This window comes from Amblyomma mixtum, chromosome 2 (assembly GCF_055824585.1).
Source record: "Amblyomma mixtum isolate Tamu chromosome 2, ASM5582458v1, whole genome shotgun sequence".
Taxonomy (NCBI): Eukaryota; Metazoa; Arthropoda; class Arachnida; order Ixodida; family Ixodidae; genus Amblyomma; species Amblyomma mixtum.
Window position 1 is genome coordinate 222,981,720 of NC_143013.1, and position 12,677 is coordinate 222,994,396.

The 12,677-nt window shown below is 49.3% G+C and overlaps 1 protein-coding gene and 1 pseudogene across 3 annotated transcripts in view; one reads left to right on the forward strand and one right to left on the reverse strand.

The window, feature by feature from the left end:
- LOC149362718 (uncharacterized) overlaps positions 1–12,677 on the forward strand; it is a 143,477-nt gene that overhangs the window by 19,361 nt on the left and 111,439 nt on the right. Inside the window, exon 3 of one of the 3 annotated variants that reach the window (XR_016289041.1) lies at positions 6,264–7,044. The exons of the other annotated variants lie outside the window; for them this stretch is intronic. The gene's annotated coding sequence lies outside the window, so the exon portion shown is untranslated. Of the gene's footprint in view, positions 1–6,263; positions 7,045–12,677 lie in introns of those variants that run through there. 3 annotated transcript variants of the gene reach the window in all.
- LOC149362719 (beta-alanine transporter-like) lies at positions 206–3,316 on the reverse strand (annotated as a pseudogene).

The window sequence follows — 12,677 nt, forward strand, 5'->3', positions numbered from 1 at the left end:
GAAAGTTAGGTGGGCAGATGAGGTTAACAAATTTGCGGGAATACGGGGGCCACAACTGGCGCAGGACAGGGTTAATTGGAGAGACATGGGAGAGGCATTTGCCTTGCAGTGGGTGTAGTCAGGCTGATGATGATGATGATGATATAATATTAAACGTTACTAGGCCTCCTGCCTCAACCCCCCCTTCCCCCGCTTCCCTTCCAGATCACCGCACATTTTGTTCTTTACTTGCGGCCCTATTCGGCTGCTTTCTGGATATCGGACTGGGCGCTCTTCGCTCGCTTCCGTTTCCTGCCTTTTCGAGCGACCCTCAAGGGAGACTGCAGCTGCCACTTTCCCGCCGCGAAGTCATGCATCGTGTTGGCCGGCTGCAGCTCCGTCGTCTCCGGCAGCGCCAACGCCATCACTCCGAAGAAGAGCAACAGCGCGGCCGCCACGGCGTACAGCAAGCCCTTCATGTCCGCCGACTGAATCTCGTTGAGGAAGGGCGCTAAGACGGCGCCAATGCGTCCGCAGGTGTAGCAGAGGGCAAGCCCTGCTCCGCGAACCACCGTCGGGTACAGCTCGGCCGTCAGGATGAACAGGGCAATGGCGCAGAGGTCCAACACCAGCATGCAGACCACGACGACGACCGCCAGGACGTAGCCGGGAGCGCGAACCGTGTGCGCAGTGGCCAGTGCTCCGGCCAGGACGGCCAAGGTGATCATGCTGAGGGTGAGGGCCCTGCGCCGCCCGGCGTACGTGATGCAGAGCACGTTGACGATGATCGCGGGCACCTTGAGCAGGACCAGCGCGATCTGTGCCTCATGGTTGGAGAGCATTACTTGGCCCGTTACCAGTTTGTAGTAGACGGCGAGCGTGACGAACCAGCACCCGAAGGTGACCAAGGACCGCTGGCGTAGGGACTTGTTCCGCACAAGCTCGGTCACGTACACGTCTGCGATTATGAAGTATTGGAAGGGTTGTTTTAGGGGTCAGCAGACAGCCCTCGAGGACCGCGAGAGTTCGAAACAGTCTACACGCCTTCGGTACACCGTACTCATGCTATCGCCTTAATACGCACCGTAGCGTCTAATTCAAGCTCACACAATGAGCTGACACCCAGATGACTGTCACAACGCAGCACGGATTGGCAAGTGGCTGATGCGTGAACGCTTGGCGTGTTATCGGTCCTACATTCTATTTTTTGGGATGAAACTGATTTCGCCTTGAAACTTGGCGCTGTGACTTGTATGAATGCATTGCCATCGCAATAAATGTAATGGATATTTAAGCCCCGCTTTAAAGATATGACTTGAGAGCGCTAATGCCTTAATGTCCAGGTATGTGGAATCGGTCACTCTCATGTTTGCATCCATAGTCCCCTGGGAGTGCTCACACCAGTTCTTCCACAATGATGTAGCGGTTAAGGAATGCGCACTGCCCTGCGAAGGCAAGCGCTCCAATGGTCGGGCTTGTGTGACCCAAGTTGTTCTGCCCGAGAAACCTCTCGCGATCGATCATTGATCTAACAGCTACCTGTCACAGTTGTCAGTTAGCTCGCAACCCGGTGGGAAGGCTCCGATGACGTCATAAGGCCATGTGACCTCGGTGGCCCACCTAGGTTGCTTCTCTGGTGGGGCCACCCTATTTTTATACCGAAGCAAAACTACTTTCCCTTTTAGCTCCTCGCGTGACGAGGCCGCGGTAGCTACAACTGACCTTGAGCGGTGCGCCTAGCGGTGTGACGTCGCAGCTGCAAGAGCAGGGCTCCAACTTGTGGCGTCGCGAGCGGAGATCGCGCGTGGTGGCTGCTGCCTAACTCCTGCGCCCGCCGCGCGCGGATTGGATTGCATTGGAATCGATTGGATTAGATTAGATAAGATTAGATTGGATTGCATTGGATTGAATTGGACTGGATGGGATTGTATAACCGATGCATCACCACAACTCTAACCACAAGCATCACCACCAGCTACACTACCAGCTGAACCCTGGCGTAGCTACGGATATTGCTTTCGCAATTACCGGGCTTAACCAAGCTAAGCCACAGCCATTTTTCGCTCACTACGCCGACATCGTCGACGGCGGGTTTTCTGGATAACGGGGCCTTTGGCGCTATCGCGTTGATATAACTGACTACCGTGCTTAGAAGGCAAGGACGAGCACCTTGAGGCCCCGAGAAGATGTCAGAGGTTCCGGTGTCTTGCTGGTGATCGTGGTGTCGTTTGAGCTCAACCCTCAGCGCAGACAGGCGATGCTTGAAGTCGTCGGGGTCGACGTTGTTGACGCGCGCCGCCCAAGACAGCACCTTCTCTGCGCGTCGCGTGTTCAGCACAGCGAAGAGCCAGCACGGCGATTCTTCCATCAGATAAACGCCCAGAACCAGGCCGCAAGTTGGCACCATGAACACGATCTGGACGGCCTTCCAGTCGGAGACCATGTCGTGCACGACAGCCCGGTAGATGGAGGCCAGAAGCGAGCCGCCGGCTGAGGCGAAGCCGCAAAAAAGGGCCCGATGTGGCGTATCGGTCACCTCAAACAGCATCATAGTGGACGTGACGAGGACGCTGGCGGCCGCGGCGGACAGGAGGGCGCGGAGAGCGGCGAAGGCGACTAAGGTCTTGGCGAAGGCCGCTCCTATGCCGGCGAACATGAGCAAGAACACCCAGATGCACAGAACGGGGCGCCTTCCGATCCTGTCAGCCGCGATTCCTGCAAATGGTGTAGCAACCACTCCTCCAAACATGTAGGCGGCTATCAGGGCCGTCATAATCCAATGACGCTCACAGACGATGTTCCACTCCCGGATGATAGAGTTGACCGGCATTCCAGAGGCGGCATCTACCTCGAAGTCCCAACCGGCGTCGCAGGGAATAGTTCTCCGGTCTTCAACGCCGTCTTCTTCCTCGGAAGGGAGCGGCGGCTCGTACCGAAGACATTTGTGGCGCGTCACGCCGTCAGACTCGAGTGGCACGCTAGTGTTCCTCCATATCTCCGCGGACACGTGGGCGTACTCTGCTGGCGGCCGGCACCAGTGGTCCGCGGGCCGCGCCAGGCTGTTGATCCCCGCTGCGTGCAGCACGGTTGTGAAGAAGGCCAGCGTCGTGCAGAGCAGAACGAGCCTCTGGAACCAGCCGTGTCCGAAGATGAGGATGTGGTCCAGTGGCGACGTGAGCACGGTGGAGGTGGTTGCTGTAACGGGGGCGGTGACCATGGTGCCAACCTCCTGCGGAGCTTCGGGCACCTGCAGTGGCAACGGCGGAGGTGCGGAAGGTCGGCGGCCTGAGCGCCGACTTTTCTTCGTCGAGTGAGTTTCCCTTTCAACGTCGGCCATATCCAGTCGCAGGAGAGGCGGTGTTCGATTGTCTGGACGTCTCTGTCCGGTGGATAGGAACCGATTGGAATTATGGCGACGCATCCGATGAGATGAGCCTTGCTCGTGAGCATGCGGAGCTCTTCGTTTCTTCTTTCTTCGCTCCAGGCTTTGGATGCGCGAAACTCGCGGAGACACGCCGTAGGTAAGCTCTCGCTTTAAAAGCCTCAAAACGCGGCTGAGAGAAAGGACAAACACGAACGCTAGCTGAACGATGAAGTTTTATTCAGCGTATATGATTGTTTTCCCCGGTCCCATGGCCTTGAAGAGTACCAAACTTTATTCCTCAATCATCCTTTCCAAAATTTTCCAGCAGTCACTTGAGACGTCAGTGCTTGCAGCGGACTTGACGATCGGGAAGGTGGTTCCGTTGCACAAATCAGGTAGTAGTAATTCCCCTCTTAATTACCGCCCAATATCACTAACCAGCATACCATGCAAAATTTTTTAGCACATTCTATACACTAACTTAGTTACCTTTCTCGAATCTAACTCCTTCTTCACTGACGCTCAACACGGCTTTCGCAAATCATTCTCGTGCGAGACGCAGTTACTTACCTTCACGCACAAACTTCACACTATTCTGGATCGTCGTTCATGCGCGGACTGTATCTCCCTAGACTTCGCCAAGGCTTTCGAAAAGGTTAGTCGCAAACTACTTCTTTTTAAACTAAGCAAGCTAAATCTTCTCCCAAATGTTTTAGCATGGTAAGAATATTTACTTTGTAATAGAACACAGTTTGTAATGGCTAATAACATTTGTTCTCCATTCACTTCCGTGCATTCTGGGGTCCCACAGGGGTCTGTCCTTGGACCCCTTTTATTCCTGATATATATTAATGACCTTCCTATTTCTGTTACCTCCCACATTCATTTATTTGCAGATGACTGCGTAATATTTCGTGAAATTAACGACTCTAACGACACTCCTCTTTTGCAAAAAGACATTAATGGAATTCTTGAGTGGTGTAAAATGTGGTCAATGGAACTAAACAAAACCAAATGTAAAGTACTACGTGTGTCACGCATTTCTACACACCCCACCTCTTATCATCTAGATAACATCGAACTAGAACAAGTGTCTTCATACCGTTATTTAGGCGTTCACATAACAAGTGATCTAACTTGGTCTTTTCACATCAATTCAATGATTAACAACGCCAACCATGCCCTCGGCTACCTTCGCCGTAACTTTTTCTCTGTCCCCACTTCCTTGAAACTTCTCCTCTATAAATCTGTCGTTCGTAGTAAGTTGGAATATGCTGCGTCCATTTGGGATCCCTTCACGGAAAACCTGATCAGTTCCCTCGAAATAATTCAGAAGAACTCGGCACGTTTCATCCTTCAGAACTATAACCGTACCGCTAGCGTAACCTCTATGAAGAATACATTACAGTTACCATCTCTTGCTAGCCGTCGAAAGCACGCTCGCCTTTGCTTAATTCATAAAATAATGTATCATAACCCCAGACTGCACCGCGATCTTATACTTCCTCCGTCATATGTTTCATCACGAGTTGATCATGCGCATAAAATCGGCATTCCTTTCTTTAAAACAAAATCCGCAGCTGAGTCTTTCCTTCCACGAACAGCAAAGGACTGGAACCACCTTCCCGGAAGTACAGCCTCTTCTTCTTCTTCTTCTTCTTCTTCTTCTTCTTCTTCTTCTTCTTCTTCTTCTTCTTCTTCTTCTTCTTCTTCTTCTTCTTCTTCTTCTTCTTCTTCTTCTTCTTCTTCTTCTTCTTCTTCTTCTTCTTCTTCTTCTTCTTCTTCTTCTTCTTCTTCTTCTTCTTCTTCTTCTTCTTCTTCTTCTTCTTCTTCTTCACCTCTCTATAATGGCACATACCCACGTGGGGGGATTGGCCAAGTACAGCCTCGATGATGGAGTACAGCCTCCATCATCGACCATCAGCGTTTTTGTTCCGCCTTAGCTATCACTGTATAATTAGAAATCAAACGCCTTGTACTAAGCCCCTGTATACAACCACTCCCCTCTTCAATGCCCTCGGGCCTTGAGGGTAAAAATAAATGAAATAAATCAAATGAAATCAGCTGAGCGAAGCATATGACTCAGAAGTAGTCGAGGGTTGGGCGGAATCCCATCTGGCGAGGATGGAACATAATATCAGAAAAGAAGAAGAAGAAGAAGAAGAAGTTTCTTTATTTTGCTTGAGCAAAAAGGCGACGGAAGAAAAAGCTGCTTAGTTGCAGCTTGACAAAGCTCCCGCCACCCAGACAGCAAGCACTTGCACAGCACATAGTTTTACAAAAATTGATAAAACAGTCCTCTGAAAAGAGCAGTCAATTGTAAATTGTCACGTGGAGAATAATGAACAAAATAGACACTTGAAACAAGATTTTTAAAAAATCCGCGGTACAGGTTAAACAAAAATTTTAAAAATTCCCTTGTGCGACATTTGCAGAATGTCTATTTGTTTTTCATCCAGTTCATTGAGCGCATGCGGTATGACGTGTTTTAGGCGTTGTTTTTCGTACATTGTACGGGAAAATGGAATGAGCCATGGTGACTGATGGCGAAATGAATAGGTATTTGTTGTTTTTTGTAGTCCAGCTAAGGTCAGAAATGTCTCAGATTTTCCTTGTATTGCATTCTTGTACTTACTTAACAGGTTATAAGAGTCATATCTTCCACGTTTAGAATGCAATGTTTGAGAAAAAGGGGTCCTGTGTGTTCTAAAAATGATGTGTTTTCAATAATGCGGATTACCCTTTTTTGTATTAAGGCAAGTTTATTGATGTTTGACTTGGTGGTATTTTCCCAAAGCAGTATACAGTAGCGGAGTTGTGGATAGAAAAGTGCATTATATAAGAGCTTTCTTGTAGCTAGTGGGAGGGTGTGACGGTGTTTGTTTATTGTACCTACAATCTTACTTATCTTTGTCGACAGATGTTGAACATGCTCGTTCCAGGACATGTGCTCGGAAAAGAACACGCCAAGCGTTTTCACACACGTTTCCAGCCCAAATGTATACGGACCGAAAGTAATGGTGGGAGATATTCCAGGTAGGACTCCGGGTGCACAAAAAAGAATACATTTTCTTTGGGATTCATTTAGTATCAGGATATTTTTTCGGCACCATTCCTGTAGATTGTTACAGAATAAACTGGCATCTGTTTTTATTTCTTCTAAGTTTTGTCTAGATATCAATACTGTGGAATCGTCTGCATATATGACAGTTGTGCAATCTCTGTAAATTTCCACAATATCCTTGATGTAGAAAAGAAAACGAATGGGTCCTAAAATGCTTCCCTGTGGGACACCCGATTGAATTTCTTGTAAGTGCGTTTTATTTCGGTTTATCTCAACCTATTTATGCCGGCCAGTCAAGTATGACCGAATGAGCTTAGTGAAATACCCCGAAATCCATAGTGCTCTAATTTTTCTAGTAATATTGGATGATTTACACGGTAAAATGCCTTGCTGAAATCTAAGTAAATACCTAAAGTTTTAAGTTTTTTCTCGAAATTTTCCAAAATGACCTCTTTTTGTCTTAAAAGAGCGTCTTCTGTGGAGCGGTGTTTTCTGAAACCGAACTGGTGATCCGTTATGAGGTTATGTTTTCTTGAAAAGCTTTCAATGCGTATATTAACAACTTTTTCGAGTCCTTTAGAAAAAATCGGAAAAAGAGGAGCACTCGCCAAAAAAGAAAAAGACAGGAAAAACAAATGCTGTTTCGGGACCCGTACGTGTCCTTTGTTCACAATGGCAGCGGATGGACGAAGGTGGTGACTTATGTACGGTGCAGGTGGCGTAATGAGCATGTGTAAATCTGAGGAAGATTACCCCGCGTTCGGTTCAGAAGAGTCGTTCGGATAAGAAGTGATTCTAGAAGTAGGCGGGAAGATAAATACTCGCGGTGACTGAGGCTTTGTCCCAATCAATGGTATGTGATGCAATTTGATAGTGTTTAGCCGAGGCATTTTCTTTCGTGTGGCCTTTTTTGACGTGATTTTGATGTTGTTTCAAGCGCCTAATGAAATTTCCTGATTCGCCGATGTATGAAGCGTTGCAGTACATGCAGGGAATTTTGTACACCACTCCGGTAAATCTGCTTCGTTCAACCGGGTCTTTCACTCTGACAAGTTTTTGCTATTCTGCTCAGCGATGATCCTGACCGTCAGCACTGACTGGTGGGGAGGGCCAGCGCAGCAGCAGCAGCCAGTGGACTATCGGACTAGGCGGCCCACCCACATGTTCCGAGAATATTGAAGAAATAAAGATGTTTTTAATCAATCAATCAATTGCTTCAGTTTACTTGGTGGCACGTGGGCGATCTGGACATTGTAGTCCTTGAAGACCCTAGCTAAGGCCTCGCTGACTCCTTGAGCGTAACGACACCACATGTTTTGAACCGAACGCGGGGTAATGCTCCTGAGATTTACGCATTCTCATTACGCCACCTGCTCCGTACATGTCACCCAACTTCGTCTATCCGCTGCCATTGTGAACACGGGACCTGTACGGGTCTCGAAACGTCATTTGTTTTTCCTTTTTTCTTTTTTGACGAGCGCTCCTTTTTTCTGCTATTATGACTCAGAAGTGGAGACCTTTACCGAAATCTTCTTGCTTTTACCCGACCATATCTCTCACGTATACAGCATTTACCCTGACGAATTGTCCCTGTCTAACTGTTAGCCCTCTGTAACTGTCGATGATTATAATAACGTGAAACATTTATTTGGTCCAATAAGAAGCTTGCCTAGTCCGGGAGGGGCCCACAGGCCAGGGTCATCCAAGTCATCCAACCAAGCTTGCGCTGGTCATCCAAGTCAGAACTGGACAACACGACTTTCCATTGGCTGGGGTTGGGGATAGGTATGCGTAAAGCTTAGCGATGTATTGGGGTGATATGTCATTACCAAGGTGACTGGCTGGACATTTCTACATCCGTGAGCAGGAAGGGGGTTTGATGACGTCTGTCCTAGGAGCCGACTTATCTACAGTACTTTTGCGCGGCAGACTGCCCCTCTGCTCTGGTGGGCTTTATGAGTCGAAGGTGGTGCTCTACAAGTTTGGCCTGCACTAGCCTGTGTGCCTGGTGTTTGAAGGCCAGGTACCGGTGCCATGCAGCCATGTATGACTCTGCGTCCGCCTCTCGGAACCCTACGGTGTTCGCGGTTGGCATCGCGGCGTACTCGCCATGCTTCTGCTGTTGAAAACTTTATTGTTCTTAAATTCGGAGGGAAAGGGTGATGGGATCAGGCGGACGCTGTCTCAAGCTCATTATTCCACCATGGATTCGCTGGATTCCGCGTAGGCCGTCTGTCCCCGGGCCATGCCAGTCAGCATGACAGTGCGTACAGTGCCAGCACATATGCGTCGTACACTCTGACCGCAAATCGGTGAGGGCTGTTCTCGAAGTCCTCCGTAACTTTCTCGGCGGCCCTACTCGGCAGGTACATGCCAGCTTTCCTTCGCTGTGAAAGGCCAGTGTATCTACCACAGCAGCATGAAGTTAATTCGAGTCCTGTTGTGGCCACAGCCAAGACTATGCAGCGCTCTCGTCAGTGTCCATCTTCTGCAGGCTGACGATGATGCGATGCGGAAGCAGGGCGTAATCGGTGGAGGTATGTAGCACTGCCACGGGCCCATCAGGTGCCCTGACCTTTACGACGGGAGTAATTTGACGGTCACCAAGTGAATATCACCGGCTAGCTGCAGCAGCAGCTGCCCATTCGTGTCAGTGTGGTTATCTTTCTCGCTTAGGTGCCCGTTTAAGTCACCTACACTACAATTACCACTATATTCTTCGTTCGAACGTGTTCACGATGCCTGGTGCACACATCTCGTTAGCTGGGCATTCGCACATTCTTGCACTTCTTGTAAATAGAGGTAGATAACACTCATTTCCACCAACACACCCCCATCACACCAAGGACGATTCTATGGAGCATTCTGGTGGTGCTCTATACCTGTCGTACGCGAAGCGAAACACTCTGACGCCCACTCTTTCGCTTTTTTACGCAGTTGAGCGTGTGTGCTTAATGAGCATCGCGACGAATCGGAGCTCTTGCCTAACGTGTAGTTTTTAGTCGTGAGAAACGAACTGTGATGAGATGAGATGTTCGAACAACTGCAGAGATCCCCGGAAACGCATTTCTACAAGTTTGCAGGACGACGAACGTGAGCACTGAGTGCAGCGACTGCCGTTGTCTGCGCAGGGGAGCAGCGGTGAAGTATGTCAGTGCTGAAGTATGTCATTGTAAGTTAGTAGTGGGGTAGGAGGTTCCACGACATCCGAAATGGGTGCCCGAGGGAGAAATGCTCGGGCTGAGGCATGTGCGCTCTCGTTCCCTGGGATTCCCTGGTGACCTGGTACCCATATTAAGTGTATGTGTGTGGGTTGGTAGCCACGGGTGTAGCTATCTTGCAGGATTTTAGCTGCTAGTGGTGAGATCCTGCCCCTGAGGTAATTGCGATACGCTGTCTGTGAATCTGTAAGAATGTATCCCGATCTAGTGTGTTTTGCAGCTAGAGCAATCGCCGCTTCTTCCGCAGCCAGTATGTCCTGGCTAGCCAGTACTAGCCCGTTCATTGTTTTATTTCGGTGCACTACCGCGACGGCAGTCACTCCCTGCTCGGGACCCGCAGCATCGACATAGAACACGCCCTCGAGCCCGCCGCAGTGCCTTTTCATAGCTTCAGCTAGTGCTTGCCGTCTTGAATGGTGAAAATCGGGTTGCATATTCCTGGGTAGTGGAGCTGCCTTGAATTGTCCTCTCCATGAGGCTGGAATGTCGTTTTTAGCGTCTAGCTGTCGGGGGCAATTGATGTTTAAATCAGTGAGGACTTGTCGGCCAGTCCGACTAGTGGACAGCCGTACTACCTGCGCCGTGAGGTGTGCCTCTATTAGCTCGTCTATCGTGTTGTGCACTCCCGGTCGTAAGAGCCGGTCCGTCGATGCCGCAAGAGGGAGGCCCAGTGCCTTCTTGTAGGCTGTTCTGATTATGACGTCTAGGTTCCTGATGTCACGCTTCTTGAGGCGGAGGTAGGGTGCTGCGTAGACGACGCGGCTTACGACGAAAGCCTGCACCAGTCGCAGAGTATCTTCTTCTCGCATCCCTGATTTCCGCGTTGTTATCCTGGCGATCATCCTGGCGACTTGCTCGCTCACGAGACGTAGTTTCTGGAGGGTGAGGAGGTGGTTGCCGCTGTTATTTTTGTACAGACCTAGTATCTTGAGGGTTTGAACCTCCTTGATGGGCGCGTTGTCAACGCGGATGTTGATGGTGTCCTGATTATTGCGTTGACGGAAGACTATGAGTTCAGATTTCGAGGAATCTCTGCAGTTGTTTGGAAAACCCCATGACATAACACTTCGCTTCTCACGATTAAAAACTTCACGTTAGGCAAGAGCTCGGATTCGTCGTGATGCTCATTAATCACACACGCCCAACTGCGTAAAAAAGAAATACCGAAGCCACCTTGGAAATTCTAGTGTGCTTGGAGAAAGCCTTGTGGTCAACCGACTGCCGCTTTCCCGAACCTCTAGGCGCGGGGAGGAAGTGGGAGGAAGTAAGGGAGGAAGTGGGAGTGAAAGAAGAAAGACAAAGAGGGGCCGTAGTGAAGAAAATTAAAATTCTATTTGAGGAAAGGAATTTACGCAGTAACTGTCTCGCATATCTCGGTGGACACCCGTCATGCGCTTGCAGAGGAAGGGAGGAAGTAGGAGTGAAAGAAGAAACAGAAAGAGGGCCCGTAATGAACAAAATGAATTTGAGGAAAGAAAGTTACGGAGGAGGTTGCGCCGCTGCGGGTAGGAGGGGCCACAGTTGGCACGATTACAGCGCGCGGACGGACACCGCGAGCATGGACGCACGCCGCGAGCATGAGCAAGAGAGCGGGCGTCGGAGTGTTTCGCTTCGCGTACGACAGGTGTAGCGCACCACCGCAGTGCTCCACCTATGGGTCCTTGCTGACGTGATGGTGTGAAATGTGTATTATCTACCTTTATTTACAAGAAGTGCAAGAATGGACGAGGCAAGCTTCTTATTGGACCAAATAAATGATTTACGTTATTATCATCATCGACAGTCAGAGAAGGCTAAAAGTTAGAGAGGGACAATTCGTCGAGGTAAACGCTGTATACGTGAAAGATGTGGTCGGGTAAAAGCAAGATTTCGGTAAAGGTTTCTACTTCGGAGTAATAATAGCACAAAAGAGGAGCGAGTGCCAAAAAAAAGTTACCGACGATTACGTTACTTCCTAATGCGAAATTTGAGCGCAGCAAATAAGCTGTTTCACCTTTTCGATAGATTGAGGCAAAGAAATCGAGCAACACATGTATGCGCTATCACAGAATTTTTTTATTATTTTTCACACGTATTCCTTTAAAAAGACTCCACTAACAGTTCTTAACAGTCATGAAGGAAGCTTTGTGGTCGGAGAAATAGAGTGATATATGTTCGAATTGGTACACCAATGCTTGATTCTCAAAGACGAGATCTATACAAGTGCCTCGCGAGGTTGTCACAGCCGTGGGACGCGTTACGAGTGAGAGGAACGGGATGTTCTCCCGCATAAGTGTTAGGAAATTGCTGTTTGTCTTTATGTCAACATTAAAGTCCCCCACTACTAACATCGGTGTGGATCGATGGACGGTTAATGCGAGTTGCAGGAAGTGCACGACGTCTTTCGTGAGTGCGGTAGGGGCGAAGTAGGCAGCTACTACCAGCAAGCCGTTGGGCAACTTTGCGGCGCACAGTTCGCCAACTTCATGTGACGTGCCAAACATTTCGACTGGTATTGCAGAGAGACCTGTGCGCAAGTAGATAGCGACTCCCGCCGCTCTGTTGTGGTCTCTGCGAGCACCACAGCAGTATAGGAAATCTATGATTTCAAGAGGCTCTTCGGGATCCATCCAGGTTTCAGCAAAGCAAAGTACAGAGGAATGGCGCAGAATGTGATCGTGGTGTACGTCCTTGGCATGTGCGGCAAGGGAGCGTACGTTAAGAATGTGGTTGTGAATGATGAATCAAGTGCTGCCAGCGAATGACGCGTCCATTGGCTGTCTGCGTGTGTTACTGATGTGTGGTTAACATGTTAAGCTTCGCCTGTAAGAGTGGAACGCGACAGCGTCTTGCAACGCTGCCAGGGAGTCCACAGAACGCCATCGCCAATTCGGCTGTACGCCTTGCTGGACGGTAAATTTATTTTTTGAGGAAAGGAAATGTATCTCTCTCGCACACAGTAGGTCGTGCTCTCGCATATCTGGGTGGACACCTGCACCTCGCCGTAAGGGAAAGGGGGAAGATGGGAGTGAACGAAGACGCCGTATTAGCTAGACGCGCCTTTGTTCAT